This window comes from Odocoileus virginianus, chromosome 17, assembly GCF_023699985.2.
Source record: "Odocoileus virginianus isolate 20LAN1187 ecotype Illinois chromosome 17, Ovbor_1.2, whole genome shotgun sequence".
Lineage (NCBI taxonomy): Eukaryota > Metazoa > Chordata > Mammalia > Artiodactyla > Cervidae > Odocoileus > Odocoileus virginianus.
The window spans coordinates 38959334-38965843 of record NC_069690.1 but is presented as its reverse complement, the minus strand read 5'-3'; the positions used below and the strand labels follow the sequence as shown (position 1 = coordinate 38965843).

Here is a 6510-nt window from a genome sequence, read left to right as displayed (position 1 = left end):
CAAAACCTTTGCATAATTGGTGGATGGCATTGAAAACTGAAAAATGAATGTCATGGTTTAATGAGCAGAGCCCACAATGCACCTCGTCCGTCTGGATCTAGGTATCTTCATGAAGCCTTCTTTTCAGCTGTGACAGCCTTTAAAACTGAATATTGAAATAAACTGAATTTAGTACCAGACATTCAAGTCACTGTCCCGCAGAGTGTGAAACTAGGATTTTCAAAAATAAAGAAGGATATTCAATGGCGTCGCTCTCATTATGGAGGGCAAAAAGGGATTTTACGCCATTATGAAATGAAATGCCATCAAAATTATTTTAAAACTGTTTTATTTATTACCTCTTTCTAGTTATGTGGCTTTATAATGTGTATATAATAATATGCATGATGTCTAGTTTATTAATATGTATATAGTGTACATATTTAATAATATGTATTTTATAATGTATATGCTAATGTATTTTATGCATACAGTTTATGTTTATAATTTATTAAGTTCTATGAAAATAATTTATAAACAAATAGATATCAGGATGCCTGCTCAACATTTGTTACTGATGACATATGAATAATAAAGTTGGCCCATCTAGCTCTGGCATCAGAGCTAATTGGCAACAGAGACTGAGTGTAAATTCGAGCATCCAGAGTGCCAGGTATGGCCCTTTTCCTGCTCTGTTCTTTCTGATCCTTCACGCAGAGCCTGGTTTAGCTACTTTAGTTACCAAAATCTCACTATTGTCTCTGTTGAGAAGCCCTTCCTGCTATTCATTTCAGTCTCGCCTGCTGCAAATAAAGCCTGGAATGTTCTGGAGGCTAGGTCACTTTCCTGTCCCCACTGTAGCAAAGAACAGCCCTCTTAAATCTTTGGCACCTGACACGACCCCAGAGAAGAGACAGTCCCAGAGAAAAGTAAGGCCTGCTCCTCAGCTACCCTCTCAAGGGGTTCAGCACTTCCCTGAAGCAAGGAGATCTTTCTCGGGCACAAAGATGTTCACAGCTTTCCCTCCCTGCTCCTGTTCTGCTTTAAAGCATTTCCTGTATCTCCACTGTCCGCAACAGAAAAGTCAGATTGCCTAGGGCGACCCCCATGCCCTTGACCCCCTGGACCAACCCACCTGCATCACTCAGCAGCAAGAAACAGAAACCACACTGGCTAAACTCAGCAGAAAGGAATGTCATACAGGTAATTCCATGCTGGTAAACTCATCAGAAGGGCTAGAGGAACAGGCTGCACCTGCAGAAATGACTCCAAAGACAAACTTGGGACCCGCCCTAAGAAGCAAGCACCTCCTCTGACACCATCAGAAAGGTAAGGAATCCAGAGCCACCCAAGAAGGTCCGTTGGTTTCAAGAACCATCACCTAACTGATTCAGGGGTCAGGAGGCCATTTGAGCAACAACTTCTCCACACCCACAAAGCTGGACACTGGATGCTAGAAGGCAACGTCACCCTAAATCAGTGCCTCCATAACCATGCTGAGCGAGGAGTCATGTTTCCAAGTCCGTTTGATTGAGAGACGTGTTTCCTTACTAAAACTCTAGCAGCAACGGAGTCTGAGGAACGCAGTGGTCAGTGTCCAGGCTCTCCAGCTAAGCAAGGCTCACTAGGAGAAGAGTGGGCAGAGGTCGATGCTGTGTACACACCGTCTCTCCAGATTTTTCTCCCAGCATTCCTCGCACCCTCACCCTGAGTTCCAGCTATAGAAAACACCCCAAAGGTCTAGGAGCACCCCAGGCTTTCTCACCTCTCCGACCTCGCCCAGGTTACTCACCATCCCCCTCCACTTTGAATGTCCTTCTGAGGCTGAGATGTTTCCTCTGGTCCAGGAGTCAGGGGTTACTATAGCCTGCAACTCTCAGACAGAAATATAATCAAGTCACATATGTAATTCTAAACTTTCTAGCAGGCACACGTAGAGACTGAATAACGGCCACCCTCAGAGCTAAAGCCGGGACGTGAGTCAGTCACCTTGAGCCGGGCGAGCGCTGTGGTCTGAGCAGGGGCAGCAGGGCAGTAGGAGCACAGACTGAAAAAAATGCAGACCACCGGGGCACTGCTCATTTCTCCTGCTCTGATCCGCTCTTGTACCAGGGGTCTGATCAGGCCTGTGTCTGCCTCCTTCCTGAGTAGGCCAGAGATCCCATCTGTACAGCCTTCCTGCAGCAGCGGCCCACTGCAGGTGGCCCGGCGGGAATTCCAGACCAGTGTTGTCTCCCGGGACACGGACACAGCTGCCAAGTTTATTGGTGCTGGGGCTGCCACAGTTGGTGTGGCTGGTTCCGGGGCCGGTATTGGAACAGTGTTTGGCAGCTTGATCATTGGCTATGCCAGGAACCCGTCTCTGAAGCAGCAGCTCTTCTATGCCATTCTCGGTTTTGCCCTGTCTGAGGCTATGGGCTCTTCTGTTTGATGGTCGCCTTCCTCATCCTCTTCGCCATGTGAGGCTCCGTGGAAGTCACCTACCCACCCCTGCTGCTTCGACTCCAGGCCATGCCCCGTGCTGGAGTGTGCTAACCTTTACCATTAAACACAATGTTTCTCTAAAAAAAAAAAAAAAATAATAATAATAATAATAATAATAATGGCCACCCTCAAAATATCAAGTCTTAACTCCTGGAAATTTCCAGTGTTACCTTATTTGGAAAAAGGATCTTTGCAGATGTAATTAAGGATTTCACAGACAGATTACCCTGGATTATCTGGGCGGGGGGGGGGGGGGTCCCTAAATGCCATCTTAAGTGTCTTTATAAAACAGAAGCAAAAGATAACACAGACACGGACTTCCCTGGTGGTCCAGTGGTTAAGAATCCACCTGCCTAGTCAGGGAAGATCCCACATGTCGCAGAGCAACTAAGTCCATGAGCCACAACTACTGCGCGTGCGCTCTAGGGCCCACGAGCCACGGCTACTGCGCATGCGCTTTAGGGCCCATGAGCCGCAACTACTGAAGCCCACACACCCTAGAGCTGGAGCTAGCACGGACGAAAGAAGCCGCCACACTGAGAAACTCCGCACCACAACTAGAGAGTAGCCCTTGCTCCGCAACCAGAGAAAGCCCATGTGCAGCAGTGAAGACCCAGCGCAGCACCCCCAATAGATAACACAGACAGAGAAGAAAGCAAAGACAAGACAAGGCAGAGACTGAAGAACGTGGCCAGAGCCCAGGAATTCCAGGGCAGCCACTAGAAGTTGCAAAAGGCAGGGAACCAGTTCTTCCCAAAGACCCAAAATCCAGCCTCTAGTCTCTAGACTGTGAATGACTACATTTCGATGTTTTAAGCCACTCGGTTTGTGGAAATTTGTTACAACAGCCTGGGGAAACTAATAAGTGAAGTGAAAGTCGCTCAGTTGTGTCCGACTCTTTGTGACCCCATGGACTATACAATCCATAGAATTCTGCAGGTCAGAATACTGGAGTGGGTAGCCTTTCCCTTCTCCAGGGGGTCTTCTCAACCCAGGGATCAAACCCAGGTCTCCTGCATTGCAGGCGGATTCTTTACCAGCTGAGCCACAAGAGAAGCCCGGGAAACTAATAAAGTACATCTCAAAAAGTGAAAAGAAACAGGTCAAATTAACTTCGCTGGTTTATTTTATTTACCCCAACACCTACAAAATATTATCAACATGTTATCAAGAGAAAAAGTACCGAGATATTTACGTTCTTCAAACTAAGTCTTTGAAATCTAAATTTTATTTCCCATCTATGTATGTGTGTTCAGTCACTTCCGACTCTTTGTGACCCCATGGATTGTAGCCCACCGGGCTCCTCTGTCCATGAAATTTTTTCTAGGCAAGAATACTGGAATGGGTTGCCATTACCTACTCCAGGGGATCTTCCCAACCCAGGAAAACCACATCTCTTGCATCTCCTCCTGCATTGGCAGGTGAATTCTTTACCACTAGCGCCACCTGGGAAGCCCTTCACACTAATGACATGTCTCAGTATAGACCCGCGACATTCTTCATCCACCCGTGACTAATGTTTACCATAGAGGCTGGTGCATTTCCCCTCCTTTGTAGAGCTCTAGGCAAGCAGCAGCCTGGAATTCGGGCCTTATTTGTCTATAAGTCTCTGTTCCCTTGGACTGCAAGGAGATCCAACCAGTCCATCCTAAAGGAAATCAGTGCTGAATGTTCATTGAAAGGACTGATGCTAAAGCTGAAACTCCAACACTTTGGCCACCTGATGCAAAGAACTGACTCATTGGAAAAGACCCTGATGCTGGGAAAGATTGAAGGTAGGAGGAGAAGGGGAAGACAGAGGGATGAGATGGTTGGATGGAATCACCGACTCGGTGGACATGAGTTTGAGCAAGCTCCGCGAGTTGGTGATAGACAGGGAGGCCTGGTGTGCAGCAGTCCGTGGGGTCGCAAAGAATCAAACATGACTGAGCGACTGAACTGAACTGAACTTCCATGCTTCCACAGAGCATGCGTAGACTTTATGCTCGATGGGGACAGGAATCTTGTCCCATTCATCTTGGTATCCCAGTGCCTAACATCAAAACAGTCAATAAATGTATTTTGAATGAATGTGTATTTTGAATGGATTCTTGACAAGAAAAAAAAGCCCTGTAGGAAACTACATTTTTTGGTTGATTGGTTTTCCGTCTTCTCTAGTGAGTGGAGTTCAGGATCCATCAAAATATAGACTTGGAATCCCTTCTCTCAGAAGCGCAGGTGTAGACCAAGTTCTCCCCAGCAGCCAGGAAAATGCTGTATGTTAAGACTAGAAAGAAATGCTGTGAATAGGCCCGTGTCTACTAATAATCTTTCAAAACTGAAAGCATCAGACCCAGATGGGTTTATTGTGAATTCTACCAAACATTTAAGGAAGAAATTATACCAATTCTCTATAGTCTCCTTCAGAAGCTAGAAGCAAAGAGAATACTAGCTAATTCAGAGGCCAACATCACCCAAATATCAAAACCAGACTGAGACTTTACAAGAAAACCACAGATCTCTCATAAGCATCAGTGCAAACATCAACAAAATACTAACACATTGAGCTCTACAGTGTATAAAAAATTATATAGCACAACCAAGTGGGATGTAGCGCAGGTATGCAAGGTTGGTTCAGTATTCAAAAATCAGTTAGTGTACTCCATCACATCAACAAGTGAGAGAGGGAAAAAAATCACATGGTCATATCCATAGATGCAGAAAGGCTGATGATGTCAGAAGATCATGGTAGTAGCAGAGCGAGGTGGGGATTAGGCAGAGGCAGGAAGGTGTGAGTGCACAAGGTCTATGAGGAAGCTGAGGCTGGAATCAGTGTTCCTGAGACTGCTTAAGGTAAAGGGAACAATAAAATGTAAACCAAGAGGGTCAAATCTGCCAAGAAAGATTGTAACACTCAGGCACAGGGTCATAAGCCTAGGGCTCCCAGGCCTGAAGAACCACTACTAAAGCGGTCCTTGCTGTCAGCCCCCAGGAACACAGCCAGGGCCAATGTGAGGACCACACCAATCCTGGCCTGACGCTTCGCCCCCCGCCCCATAACCCGCACCTTCCCCCTGAGAATTTTAGCAGCTGGCTGCCCATGAATAACGCTGCTGTGGGCAGTGCATGCTGGCTTGCAGCTGCACACACCCCAAGGGAGGGGCATCATTTTCTTCATTCAAAGACACAACTGCTCACCAAGCCACGGGCTGCTGGCTGCGTGAACACCCAGAGACACCTTTCATTGTCTTTCAGTGATCACCTTTCACTGTTATGCTCAGCTGTGCTTCCCGGCCTCCCTTGACACAGGCCACAGTGCCTCCGTGAAGACACAGAACATCAAAGACTTTAAGGCCAGAAGCCCTTCTACTCAGCATCAAGGGGGCACTAGGCAGCCCTCCCATCCACCCATCTCTAAGATAAGCCCCTGCTGGGATCACCCTGAGTCCCTGGGCTGGAGAGGGTACCAGCTCCCTAGCTTCCAACCAACCTGCCCAGAGGGGGCTTGGCTTTACCACTGTGCCCCTCCCCCACAAAGTCTGGATGCCCCCTCACCACACTCTGGGACCCCGACACAGAACAGGAAGGGAGCTGGAGCCAGGGAGAGGGAGTGTCTGGACTTTTGGACTTTCTGCCATCACTCCCGCAGGGAACTTCCACCAGAACAGAACAGTGCAGAGGGACAGTCTGTGAGTGAATGAATGAAGACCACCATGGTGCTGAGCCCCCTCTCAAAGCCCTCCAGACACGCAGAGCCTCTTCTCATTGAGTTAGAAGCCTATTCCCAGACTAAGAAAAAAAGACAAGATCTGTGCCCAGCCTGAGTCCCAGCAGGCCCCTACCCGGTACCTGGGTATAACCCAACTCAGAGAGCACAGAAGGGGCCTATGAGAAGGGTCTCCTGCCCCTTGGCATCCTGCTCCCCCAAAGCCAAGCCTTCACTCTCTGCTAGCTCTGCCAACCAACCCTGTATCCCTCCCCTGGCTGGCACTCAGGTGAAGGGAACACCTACAGCACACTTGGTTCTAAGAAGACCCTGCCCAAGCAGAGGTTCCCCTGAGCACTCAG

The 6510-nt window shown here is 48.0% G+C and overlaps 1 pseudogene; it reads left to right on the top strand.

Moving 5' to 3' along the window:
• Positions 1–1944: 1944 nt before the first annotated feature.
• On the top strand, positions 1945–2561 carry LOC139038960 (ATP synthase F(0) complex subunit C1, mitochondrial pseudogene; annotated as a pseudogene).
• Positions 2562–6510: the final 3949 nt, after the last annotated feature.